Source organism: Athene noctua, chromosome 36 (assembly GCF_965140245.1).
Source record: "Athene noctua chromosome 36, bAthNoc1.hap1.1, whole genome shotgun sequence".
NCBI lineage: Eukaryota > Metazoa > Chordata > Aves > Strigiformes > Strigidae > Athene > Athene noctua.
In genome coordinates this window covers 64,335-77,632 of record NC_134072.1, presented here as the reverse complement: position 1 = coordinate 77,632, position 13,298 = coordinate 64,335, and the positions used below count along the sequence as shown (strand labels likewise).

At 55.1% G+C, this 13,298-nt stretch overlaps 1 long non-coding RNA gene and 1 pseudogene across 1 annotated transcript; one reads left to right on the top strand and one right to left on the bottom strand.

The window, feature by feature from the left end:
• LOC141972825 (transmembrane protein 209-like) lies at positions 1-4,933 on the bottom strand (annotated as a pseudogene).
• Positions 4,934-5,001: 68 nt separating this feature from the next.
• LOC141972881 (uncharacterized) lies at positions 5,002-12,923 on the top strand. The gene is made up of 7 exons (XR_012635443.1): positions 5,002-5,088; positions 6,340-6,467; positions 6,650-6,818; positions 10,305-10,484; positions 11,627-11,759; positions 12,083-12,226; positions 12,664-12,923. It is a non-coding gene; the product is annotated as an uncharacterized LOC141972881 (long non-coding RNA).
• The last annotated feature ends 375 nt before the right edge of the window (positions 12,924-13,298 follow it).

The window sequence follows — 13,298 nt, the reverse complement described above, 5'->3', positions numbered from 1 at the left end:
GCCGCTTCTGTTCCTCTCTCCGAAGGAAGGCGTGCAGTGCCCTGAGCTCTGTCACATCCTCCTCTGCGCCTGCAGAATTACACAGAGCGGGGGAAGAGCCGCAACGAGACCTTAACCCGCCGCTTTCCAGTGGCCCAGCGCTAGTGGGGGACGGTGACCTGCTGGGAGAGGAGCTGGGGCTGGAAACCTTGGGCAAAGGAAAACAAACGGTTGTGTCATAGAAGGCAGACAGAATTCCACCTTGATTTCTAATCGACATGAACATAAAAGACTCTCCTTCGGGGTCTGGGTTGGGTCTTTTTGGTCTCCTTTGCACTTACATTTTGATTGCTTGGTTTTGCTTTGTTCTGAAACAAACCAGCTGCTCTAAACCAAAGGAAGTGGCACTAGGGAAGAAGGACAAATCCCAATACGACAAATTTAGATCCGCTCTGCAAAAGGAGCAAACACACACATAGACAACTCTGCGCTGGCTACTGCTCCCCTTCAGCAGGACAGGGCACCAAACAAAGACCCAAACTGCACCCTCGGGGGCTGCCCTGGTCCTTACCTGACTGGAGCTGCTGCTCGGGAATAGGTTCCAGCAGGGCCGTAAGAAGCGCTGCCGCTTGACAGAGCCCGTCCTTGGGGGCTGTACCCCGGGACACAACCGGTACCAAACTGTGGGTGGGCACAGGGCGGCGGGACGGGCTGTAACTCAGCGCACTCTGGCCCCAGGGCGGAGGAGAAGGGGCCGCCAGCTCATGTTGGGGAGTTGTTTGTACCGCTGCGAGAAGGAAAAACAGAATGAGCATTGCGGATGCAGCAGCCCTAAACTCTCCTCCCCGCTTTAGACGCGCACACAACGCTATCTTAAGGTGATTTTAAAAAGATGTTAGAAGGGACGTGAGAAAAATCTGGCCCCCACAGAACTCGGCAGTCAAGCCACTGACAGAAAAAAAGAGAAGACTGAGACACAGGACCACAACTCGGCACGAATCCCGCAGCTTCAGATTTCAGTGTTCCCAGGCACCTTGTGTAACCCAGGGGTTTCTCTATTCCATCGCCTATTTCATCAGCTCCTCTACCTGCCTACTCTGTGCACCTTGAGGCGTTGAACGTCTCAACTGATCTGTGCAAATAAACACAGGAGATGCTCGAACCTTGGTGTTACAGCGTTACAACCCTCTGCTCCCTGTTTTCTAGGGCAGATGAGCAAAGTGCAATACTACCCTGCCAGCATTTCGCTTTTGGTATTTTTGCCTTGTCAGGTTCTTTTTAGAACTTTGCTTTGATCTCCAAAAGCTTTCTGAGTCACCCCTCTGTAGGCTCATTTCAGACTTCACACAAAGGTCTGTCTGTCCCTCTCCTTTGGTTCTCCCTACCCAGCGTGACAGTAGCAGGACATCAAAATTAAATAGGAACCTGCGCTCTCTGCCTGGCTCCTGCTTCCATGGACAAGTCACAAACTCCTTGCCCAACCTCACAGTGTTCAAGCCCCTCCCTGTCCTTCCGCAGCTGCTCTCATCCTGCCCTTTCCCACCACCTGTGTTTGTTTCCCCTCCAGTTCTCCCACAAACACTCATCAAATCATCACCTGACGTGGTGAATTTTAATACGCTGCGGGTACTTCAGTTTACCGCTCCTGTCAGAGGAGGCGATTCAGAACTCGCTTCGCTAGAGAATCCTGCCCTTGAGAGAGACACCACCTTGAAACAAAAAAAAGAATAAACAAAGAATTACCAGAGATATTGACTGCACCCACCTGCATTCTGCAGCCCCGGCAGGCTCTGCTGGCCAGGACTCACGACCAGGCTGGTCGGTGCCACCGTGTATTTGAAGCACACCCAGAAATCAAAGGCGGCGTTCAGGCCGAACAGAGATGCACGTGCGAGTTCTAGAAGAAACAGAGAAGTTTTTACTGTAGCTTGAGCACGGGGAGTAACCAAAGCGTCTTGTTGGCAAAATCTGGCATATGCCCATTAAAAACAGGTCTAATTATTAGTGCTGTCAGTATGTACCAATCTGGGCAATAGCCAAGATTTCTTCATTTTTTTATGCCAGAACCATTGGAGATAGTTTTCCTTTCTGTATTGAGATTAACTGACACTGCTAAAATGGAAGTTTTAAAGATGGACAGTCGTTTCCAGATATACTACAATGAAGTTTCAGAGTATTTCTCAAAAACCATCTTCTGCCAAATCACCTGTCAGTCATCTCATGATTTTTCTCCTCCTCTTGCTTCATCCTCTAATCATATTTGATACAGCTGGCTTAGAGTCTGCTCCTCCGAAACAAACTTCAGTTCTTGTGAAATGCCATCCACGCCCACATACAACAGAGCAGGAAAATCTGCCGGGTTCCCCAAAGCCTTCCTCTACACGGTCAACAGATTTAATGCACCAAGTAAGTTCTTCCTATCTAAGAAAGCTGTTAACACTCCTTACCCGTCACTAACACGGATGAAATTCCAAGTTTCAAGGGAAACAGCAGAAAGCAAACCAAAGCTTTGGTTTAAATTTAAAACAAACCAAAAAATACCTTTTTTTTTAAAAAAAAAAAAAAAAAAAAAGCTTGTTTAAAGACTACTCTCCAGCAATCAAATTTAAATGGTGCAGCAACTCACCAAGATACCAGAGTGGCCAGCACGCGATGTTGTAATACAAGCTGATGAGACTTCCAGTCCTGAAAAGAAAATAAAGAAGTTAATGTTTTGCAACTGCTCAGTCCCAGGAAATATTTAGGGAGATACCAAGGCGGCGGCTTTGCTTGTTTGACTCAGGTGTGACAATTAACGCACATTTCAGTACATAGCATGCCTGCGAGAGACACGTTAAGGAGTGCCCAGGCCAAGGGCCCTTTCCGGGCTTCCATCTCCTTCCTCATCTTGACGGCCGTGTCGATGGCGGGAGTTGCTGGTTCTGGTGCCACGATCTGTAACAACAGACACAGAGAAATGACAGAATTTGACAGCTTTTATACAGTAAAACCCTCAGTCAGCACAGGATTCAAGAAAAAAAAGCAGTAATCCAAACCAGGCTCTGGCATCTTAAAAAAAAGAAAAAAACCCAACAGATTCTTTTTACCCATAAAAATAGGTAACATTGCTTTGATGAACACTCCTGTCAGCACTGCCACCTCATTACTGAGGAGCAGTGTCCACCTTCTCCAGTGAGGTGCAGATAAGAGGACAGAGACCGATTCCAACCTCAGTTTTGAAAAAAAATCCTTCAGCAGCCAGAGGCAAAGCTCCTGCCTTCTCCAAGCAGAGGGAGCCAGAGGAAGGAAAGGCCTTGCACAGCTCTGCAGTTTTTCTACTGAAAATTCCCACTCGTTTCAGGTGGGAACAGGGGATTTTCAGACCGTGCAGCCACGTCCTGGGGGTTCGGTACATCTAAAAAGTTAATAACAGATTTGAAAGAAATAACCCTGGTGACTTTTTCTTCTAGTCCTGTCACCAAAATATGCTGCTGTTCCTTCCTGCCACATAATTTCTCACTAGAGGGGAACATAAATAATTTGCTTTCTGGGACAAATACTTCTCGTACACATCACTACCTCCGTACTGGTACGATTCAACGGTGAAACAGTGAACATCAGGGTTACTGGGAGATCTCTACAAGAACACGTTGCCTGGCAGTTTTCTTGACAGGTTTTTCACACAGTTTCAGCCCCAAGACTTCCCTCCCCACACCGACAAAGGGAGCGACCCCAAGCAGAGACCCGCTCCCCATCCTCACGCTCCCCACCTCTCCCTGAACCACGTCCTCCTGCAGAAGCTGCACTCTCAGGGCACCGAACTCAAAGGCACGCTGGATCCTGTTCTGCCGGCAGAGGAGGGCCGGCTGGGGGGTTTCCCCTCCAGACTGAACGGTGTCCTCCCACGTCCCTGCCCTCTGCTGCTCAGGCACAGGCAGGAGGGGAGGCCTCACCCCGACAGCCCGGCAGGCGCTGACCCCGGGGCCACACAGGGAGGTCCCCCACACCGCCCCTTGCCCCAAACCCCCCTGCTTCCCCCCACGCCACCCCCTCCGGGGAGGGCCGGGGGAGCCCCAAAATCGGGCTCAGCTCGGCCGGTTGTCGCCTCCCCGGGGTCCCGGGTCAGGGCCGCCTCCAGTGCCGCAGGCAGCGCCCCGAGATCGGGCGGGGGGGGGCCCCCCGCTGCCCCCCGGGGTTCGGGGGGATCCCCAGGGTCAGAGGGTGCCCCCTCGGAGCGGCCCGCGATGGGGGGGCGCCCCTGGCAGGACTCGGCGGTGTGGGGGGAGCCCTCAGGATCTTCTCGGGGGGCCCCTCAGAGGCCTTCGGGATGGGGGGACGGGGGCGCTGGGCTCGGCCTCTTCCGCCATCACCTGAGGGGCGAGAAAGGGGGAGAAAAGGGAAATGGGGGGGGATGTAGGGAAAATATCGAGTTAACGGGGCAGCGGCGGCACTAATGGGGGCGCACCCCTCACCTGGGGTCCCGAGGGGTCCTGTCCCCCAAAACCCCCTGGTGAGGGGATCCCAGTGGGCGAGGAGGAGCCTCTCCCCACCCTGTCAGGGGGGTCCCGTCCCCCACTACCAAGTGCCCTGTCAGAGGGGTCCCGGGCAGGGCGGGCCGGGGGGAAAGGGGGTGCGTGAGGGTCCGGGCATAGCAGGGAGAACTCGGAGAGCCCTGCCCAAGCGCGGGGGGCCCTGCCTACCTCAAGGACCGGCGGGAGGAGGGCGGGGAGAGGAGAAGGAACGGTAGGAAGAGGAGACAGCAGCGCCCGCCCCAACCGGCGACGACCCCGCAATGGCGGCGGCTGAGGGAGGAAAGCGCCTTCCCGCCCTGCGGCCCTCACGCCGAGCCCCGCCCCCGAACGGGCTGCCCTCACCCGCCATGGCGGCCGCGGCGTCGCTCCGCTCCCCTCCTCTGTGTCCTGCGCATGCGTCCCTCTGGCTCCGCCCCTACACTGGCAATGCCCTCACCCGCCATGGCGGCCGCGGCGTCGCTCCGCTCCCCGTCTCCGCGTCCTGCGCATGCGCCCCGTTGGCCCCGCCCCCGCCGTGCCCACACCCCCGTGGCGGACCCCGCTCCCCTCAGGGCCGCCATCATGGCGGCGGCGGCTCCGGCAGCTCCTGCGCGCTCCGGTGAGGCGGGAAGGCGGGTAGGGGGCACTGGGGCGGGACCTCGGGGTGGCGTCACGCCCGCGTCGGGGCCTCCCCCGCCCGGGGGGTGCGAACCCGGCGGCTCTGGGGGGTGGGGTCCTCCCTTCCCCCCCTCCCGCCCTTCCCGGGGGTCACCGGTCCGTGACGCCCCGGCGAGCGCCCCGGCTGCGGGGCGGCGGATTCAGCCCCCCCTTCCCCCGCCGCTGGCCGCTCCCCCGCGGGCCTCGGCCGGGCGCTGGCGCAGCCGCTGGGCGCGGGGGGGGCGGGCGGGCGGTGGCCTCGCGCTGCCCACGGACCGGCAGCGGGGCCGGGCGGGGCTCAGCGTCCCGGGGGGCGGCGGGGGGTCGGGGGCAGCCCCCAGGGAGGCCCCCGCACCTGCCCCACAAATCCCCCCCCAGGGACGTTCCACGGACACGCAGAGACCCCCCAACCCACAGAGACCCCCCTCGGAAGCGCTGATGAGCTGTTACACGTTTAGAAGCGGAGGCAGAACGTAACTTTATAATTTTATTGGAGTAAGAACAAGCAAATCGGCGCTGGGTGCTCAAAACAAACCCACTTCCTCTCTAGCCTGGGTTAATTACCTATTCCTGAAATGGGCGCGGTTCCTCTAAAGAATTTCCACCTCCAAGTTGGAATCTTCTTCTTGGAAGCTTCTGGAATCTTCTCAAATCTCTCGGCGTGGTCGGGGGATTCGATAGAGGGATCTTCCCCTAAACATCCCCCTCTCCCTTTGCCCAGCGCAGCAACAGTTCTCCTAACAGCGTCCGCGGTTACAAAACTTTCAACCACGGCTGCTTCCCTTTAACATCTGTCCGTTGCAGAATGCTTCCCGAGTGCCCGCGCTAGAGATCACTCCTATTGCACAGCGCGGATCACCGCTGCACTCCCCACAGAGCTGAGGCTGGGAGCAGAGCCCCGGCTTTTGGCTGTTGGCCCAGACTTGGGCACAGCTACCCGTGTGTCAGCCAACAGCGGTTTCAGACTGGGCCATTGAGATCAAATTCAGCTGGGCTTTCCGTGATGCCAGGTCATGAGCAAAGCCTGGGCGTTCCCCCGGAGGGGCCTGCGTTGCCATTTTAAGTGGCAGAAAGATGCTTTCTGTATACAAGTTTCCTTGCGACCCATTTTCTGTACTCAGGGGTAGGGGTCTTGACTGACTTCTTACTGGAATAACTCTCAGTGGGCGTCAGGAGCAACAAACTCATTTCTCTGTGTGTTCACAACTCACAGGTCACTGAAGGAGACGCTGCAATCCAGCCTGTTTGATGCTCAGCAGCACTTACCTCAGCTGGAGATCACCAGGAGTCCGCTTGAAATCCAACTTCACACCGTCACGCGGGCCAAGGAGGTGACACAAGGTGAGAGCCTCCTGTTTCTGGTGATCCCCTGCCTAGGGAAGGTGGTATAAAAATAGCTCTGTGTCCGCAGGGCTTCTGAGGAGCGAAGGAGATGGAGGCAGATCTCTCCTGCACTGACGTTCAGGGAAGTCAGAACCATTGTTTGTGTAGACTCTGCATCTTGCCGTTTGTCCTGTTTGCAGGGGAGGTGAAGTGCCTTCAGCGTGAGCTGGAAGCAGAGCGATCTCTAATGAGGCAGGAGTGGGAAACGTGGCACAGCAGCTCTTGCAGACGCAGCAGCAGTATAACAGTTCCCTCAAACTGCGGCAAACTGAGCGTGAAGTGGAAATAAAGAAGCTCCTGCGAGACCTGGTAGGAAACAATATGCTTCTGAATTCTTCAAGCAAGCTCTGTGGGCTGACTTTAGAGGAGTAACAGCCTGAGGGTGTGAAGTGGCAGCAACATCTGTCATAGGTCACACCTTGCTGGGCCAGGCAGATAATCCTAACCCCGACTTCAACCCCAACCCCCTGTTCCCCAAACCTAACCCCCAACCCCTCAACACAGCTCCCAGCCCCCAACCCAACCCCTAATGCCGAACCCCAATCATAGCCCCCAAGCCCCCACCCCAACTCCTAACCCCCAGCCCCTTAGCCCTACCCCTACATCCCTATCCCCCAAACCCCAACCCCTAACCACTAAACCCTAACCCCTAAGCACAACCCCTAAACCCCAACCCCCAGTGTTTATCCCTTAACCCTTAAAACCCAACCCCCAATCCTTAACCCCCAATCCCAAACCCCAAGTCTAACCCACAACTGCCAATCCCCAACACCTAACCCCATCCCCTAGCCCCCAGTCCTAACCCCTAGCCCCCAATCGTTAACCCTAAACCCCAAGCCTAACCCCCAACCCCTAACCCCCAACCCTAATCCTAATGCCCGAGCCCCAACCATAACCCCTAACCCCAAGCCCCCGGCTCCTAATCCCCAACCCCTGACACTAACCTTAACCCTAACCCCTATCCGAACTCCAGCCCCAACACCTAAACCCAAACCTGAAGCCAAACACCAACCCCCAACCATTAACCCTTAACCACCACCCCTGACCCCAGCCCTACCCCAACCCCTACCCCTAACCCTAAACACTAACATTAACCCTAACCCCTATAATAACTCCAGCCCCCAAGCCCAACCCCCAACCACAGTCCTAGCCCCTAAACCATAACCCTACACTGCTAACCCCAATCACAGCCCCTAACCCTGACCCCCAACCCTTAACTCCCAACCCCAATCCTAACCCCTAAACCATAATCCCCAACTCCTACCCTAACCCCTACCCCAACCCCTAAGGCCTAACCCATAACCCCAGTCATTGTCCCCTAACCCCAACCCCCAACACCTCACCTCCAACCCTCCAGCCTCCAACACCCAGTCCTAACCCACAATCCTAACCCCAACCCCTCACTCCTAATCCCTAACCCTAAACTCCCAACCTAATCCTAACCCCAGTCCCCAACCCTCAATCCAACCTCCTACCCCTAACCCTTAATCCCCAACCCTAACTCCAACCCAACCCCTAACACTAACCTTAAGCCTAACCCCAACGCACAACCCCCAACCTCCTACCCTAACCCCCAACCCACACTCCTACCCCCAACCCCTAAGGCCTAACCCCTAACCCCAATCACAGCTCCCAACCTCCATCCCCTAACCCCCAGCCCCCAGCACCCAATCCTAACCCGAACCCCTCATCAATAATCCCTAACCCTAAACCCCAAGCCTAATCCTAACCACTAACCCCTAAATCCAGCTCTAACCCCTAACCCTTAACCCCCAACCCTCACCCCAACCCCTAACATCCTAACACTAACCTTAAACTTAACCCCCAACCCCTAACACCCAGCACACAGCCCCCAACCTTAACCCCAATCTCCTACGCCTAACCCCAGTCCTAACCCCCAACCCTTAACCCACAACCCCAAGACCAATCCTAACCCTGAAACCATAACCCCTACTCCCCAATCCTCAACTCCAACCCCTAACCCCAACCCTACCCCTAACCCCCCCAACACCAACCCTAACCCCAATCATAGCCCCAACCCCTAAACCATAATGCCTAACACTAATCCCTAACCCCCAACCCCTAACCCTACCCCCAATCCCCAACCCCTAACTCCAATCCTAATCCCAAACCCCAACCCGTACCCCACAACCCTAACCCCAACCCCCAGCCCACAACTGCCAATCCCAACCCCCAGCCTCCACACTAACCCTCAACCCCTAAGCCCAACCCCCAGCTCCCTAACCCTATCCCTAACCCCCAACCCCAAACCCTAACGCCTAACCCCAATCGTAGCCTCAAACCCCCAGTACTAACCCCAACCCCTAACCCTAAACCCCACACCCTAACCTCAGCCCCCAAACCATAACCCCAACCCTTAACATCCACCCCCAATCCTAAGCCCAACCCCTTCCCCCCAAACTTTAACCCCAAACCCCTACCCCCTAACCACAACACCCCAGCCCACAACCCCCAATCCTAACCCCCAACACCCACACTAACCCGAACCCCAATCCTATCCCCCAACCCCTAACCCCCAGGCCCCTAGCCCTACCCCCCTAACCCCCCACCCCAACCATTAACCGCCAAACCCAACCCTAACACATAACCAAACCCCAAACCCCCAACCCCCAATCCTAACACCAAACCCCAACCTATACCCTTAACCCCTAGTTTTTAACCTTAACCCTAACCACTAACCCCCAACCCTTAACCCCCAAGTCCCACCCCCAACCCCCTATCCCCAGCCCCTAACACTAACCTTAAGCATAACCCCCAACCCTTAACCCCCTACCCCTCATCCCCCTCAGCCCCTAACCCCTAATTCCTACCCCCAACCCCTAACCAGTAACCCCTAACTAGTAACCCGTAACCCACAGCCCTAACCCACCTACCCCCAACCCCCTAACCCCAACCCTTAATCCTTAACCCTCAAGCCCCTAACCCTAAACCAACCCCAAGCCTAACCCCAACCCCAACCCCCTAAGCCCTATTTCAACCCCTAACCCACACCCACCACCCCTAACCTCCTGCCCCCAACCCTTATCCCCTAACTCCAACCCCTGACCCCCAACCCTCATACCCGAAGGACGTGAAAACCCCCAGGACTCTGCCAGGACAGCAAAAGCCCCACAGGTTCCGTGTGGGCCTGAGGCGACTTTAGCTGGAGGTTGGGAGCTCCCCAGCCAAAGCCTGGCAGAAAGGGGCAGGATCTTACCAGACTCCCGTCTGCCATGAAGTGCACTCCTCACGTTGCTGCCACCTGCAGTCACGGGAACTTTCTTCCTTTCTTTCTGTCCTTTCACCGTCGTCAGAGCTGTTGTCTGTGGGCTTGAAGCATGTGGCACAGGCCCCTGTTCTGGTACTTCAGCTCGTGGCCTGTCCTGTGACTGGGGCATCAGGGTACCAGTCTCTATCTCACCCTGCAGTCCCTCTACATCTTTTCACTGATGGAAAGGGATGTGAGCTTTGAAAATAGACTCTGAGGATAGAGAGAGATCCTGAGGAGACAGGTGCTAGGAAACAGGCGGCCGTCGGAGAGAGGAAGGTAACATCTCCTTGTCATAATGGTGGGACTCAATGATCCTAAAGGCCTTTCCAACCTAAATGATTCTATGATTCTTCCACCTGCTGACCCGCCTTTTTAAGTTCCTTGGCAGGACGTGATTTGTGGAGGGCACAAAGCCATTGTTGTGCACTGTTGAGGTGGGGGGTTGTGGGAGGGGTGAAGCTTCACATTTGTTTTGAGGAGCGTGGCTGGGACTTCACCTTGGAGTCTTTTCCTCCGCTCATCAGGCAAGCGAGCGGGAGGGGCGTCATTCAGAGCTGCAGGAGATAGTGGAGCAGTGGGAAAAAGAGAAGGTGGAGACAGAAGGGGAGCACGAGAAGAAGCTGTGTGATATGAAGCAGAAAGTTGCTGCCACGTGAGCTCAACGAGAGGAGGAACAAACCAGAGTCGAAAATGTGGAGCAAGAGGTAAAGACTGTGAAAGGAGAATTTGTGTAACTGTTTTGCAAAGCTAGAGTCGTGGGAGACATCTGGATGTCGGGCTGTGTGGAGCATGCCCTACGTGTTTTCTACATTGAATTTGGTGAGGTGAAAGGCAAGCAGGGTTCTCTTTGGGACTAGGAATGAGACCTGTCAGAGGAAGCCGGGCAGAAGCATCCCCTTTCCGTTGAGATTTCTGTGCTGCCGTTGTGCTGGGTTTTTTAAGACTTACCTCAGAGCACCGTCACAGTTCTCTTAACAGCCCTCTTTTGATCTTTACTGATACATGCTTATAACCTGAACTCCATTAAAGACCAAACTGCATTTGTAGGACTGAATCCCCGTGAGGATGGGGTTTTTGTTTGGGGGGGACAGGGGAACATGGCAGGATTGTTGACAAAAGAAAAATTTTGAAGACTCCTCTGAAATATTTCTGAGCAGTAAACCAGGGGTGTCCTCTGGGCTGTTTTCAGTCACTTGCTGGTAAGCTATTCTGTGCCCAGATCTCCTGTGCAACCCTGTCCCACAGCAAGAGTCCTCCTTGTGTCCCCCCAAAGTCCTCTTCACGGGGTCTGCCTGGGGACAGCAGTACCCCCAGCTGTGTCTGCAGGGATTGAAACGCCAGGGCAGTGCTCAGAGATGTCAGCGTGTCCCTGTAGCGTCAGTACTTTACCGAAGTCTAACGAATACCTTAAAAATGAAGTCATTTTCACCAAACCTCACTTGGAATACATGAGTTGTCTGAAGGAGCTGCTGGCTTCAGCCCTCTGGCAGCCCCCCTGCATCTTCTCTGCTGCTAACTAGGTGTAAAATTGGCTATTGAAATACAAACAGGCCACAGCGGAAGAGGAGGGATACCCTCCCCAGCAAGGGGAGACATCTGAGAAGTGCCACACGTTTTCCTGTTAGGTGTTAGCTGTTTGCTGGAGGTTCAGTCACAGGGGGACTGTGTCTGGACAGTGTTTATGCTGCCAGTCTCTCTGAGGGAGCTGTGTCTGCGAGTGGCAGAGAAGGGCCTGGGAGAGCAGCAGCACAGCGCTTTGAGAGCGCCTCAGCCCACCGGTGTTGGAGCCTTCCACACAAATTCTGTGTGGGAAGTTTAAACCTGTCTGCTCTTTGTTTCTGTGCAGGTCCTGCGAGAAAAGGAGGTGAGAAGAGTGCTTTATTAGGGACACTGCTTCAGACTCAGGGAGAGCGAAGAGAAGCCAACCAGCAGCTGGAGCAGCTCAGGCAGGAGGTAAAGAGCAGCGCGAGGACGGGCAGGTAAGTCTGACTGGTAGGTTGAAGGAACAGGCCGCTGGCAACTGGACATAAGCTGAGAGAAGCGGGTGACAGAGTGAAGGGCAGTAACAAGGACATAAAGCCTAAGTGCTGTGAGTGAGGAGGCAGGGACTGCTGCAGGCGCTGAAAGCACAGAGCCTGATGAGCTCCAGAGACAGAGCAGCAGCCGGGAGGAAGTGTTCGGTGGAAGCAGAGCCGGGTAGAAAAGCAGAAGTGGCTGAGTGAATGGGATTCTGAGACAGAAAGAAGAGAAAGCTGAACCTGCTGGCAGGTCCCCGTAGCTTGCTCTCCGTTTGTGTTTGCAGAACGTCACAGAAAAACTGCAAGCAGGGCTGCAGGAAACTCAGAGTGAGATGCAGGCAGTGGAGAAGAGGCACAAGGAAGAAATCAAACCCATGAAAGAGGAAATTACTGTCCTCCTTCAGCAGAGGGACGCTCTGCAAAACCAGGTGAGCGAAACAGCAAGAGCTGCTCCAGTCATCCCCGGGGTGGTCTCTGCCCGTGGCAGAGCAGCCGGCGGTGGGGTCGGTCCCTCTGGCTGCCATCACGCTGTGGTCTCCATCTCAGCTGGGCCGCAGGAGCCTGACGGGCGGCTGCTGCCCTGACACAGGGGCTGCTCTTTTTGCCTGTTGGCCAGCACTGCCCAGAGGGGATTTCTGCTGGCCTGTTACTGCTAGCCTTGGGCTTTAAGGTGCTTTTTCAGATGAACGTGGTGACCCACTTAGATTTTTAAACAAGCCAGCTGTATCCATTGTGAGTCTGGTGCTTTGATGAAAGGGTGAAATTTAAAGTTGTACTTTCCCTTTCCTCACAGTGTATGATACGGCTGATGTGGCTGACAGTGGCAAGCTGTAGTCTTTGACCGCTCTGTTGTGTTTTACTTGAGGTGGAAGAGTTGACATCTCAACTAGCAGCCTCGAAAGAGTCCCAGCAAGTGATTGGCCGCCAAGCTCAGCAAGGTCTGGGTGAGGCACAGGAACTGTCAGGGCAGAAGGTGCTGGATGTTGTCACCTCCAGAAGATCCTGGAGGAGAAGAGGAGTCAATGGGAGAAGGTAGAACATCAGAACAAGGAGCTGCAAGGGTGTGTGCGGTCCTTGGGGGGGAAAGGAGTCGATGGGGAGAAGTGGAGCATCAGAACACAGAATTTCAGGCTCTGTTGAAGGTCCTAGAGAATGAAAAAGCCAGGTAAATGAAAGTCTGTGAAACTCCCTGTTCTGGTTAATGGATTCCCTCTTTCACATCTTTGCATCTACAAGTGGCTCTGGCAGCATTCCTTAGAAGCAGAGTTCTGAACTGAACATGCAGATATGTTTCATTCTCTCGATGTGGTGTTTCATTTTCTTTTCTTTTAATCCTTCAGGTACAGTTTTTCTGAAGAAAGTCGCTGTCCCTCCTGGCTGGCAGGGGCGGGGGGCCGGGGCTGGTACCCAGCCGTGGAGCCGCTGGGGCCGGGGAGGATGGAGGCGGGGGCCGACACTCCGTCACGGTGGTTCTCTCCAGTTGCTCCGCTCGCCTCTCAC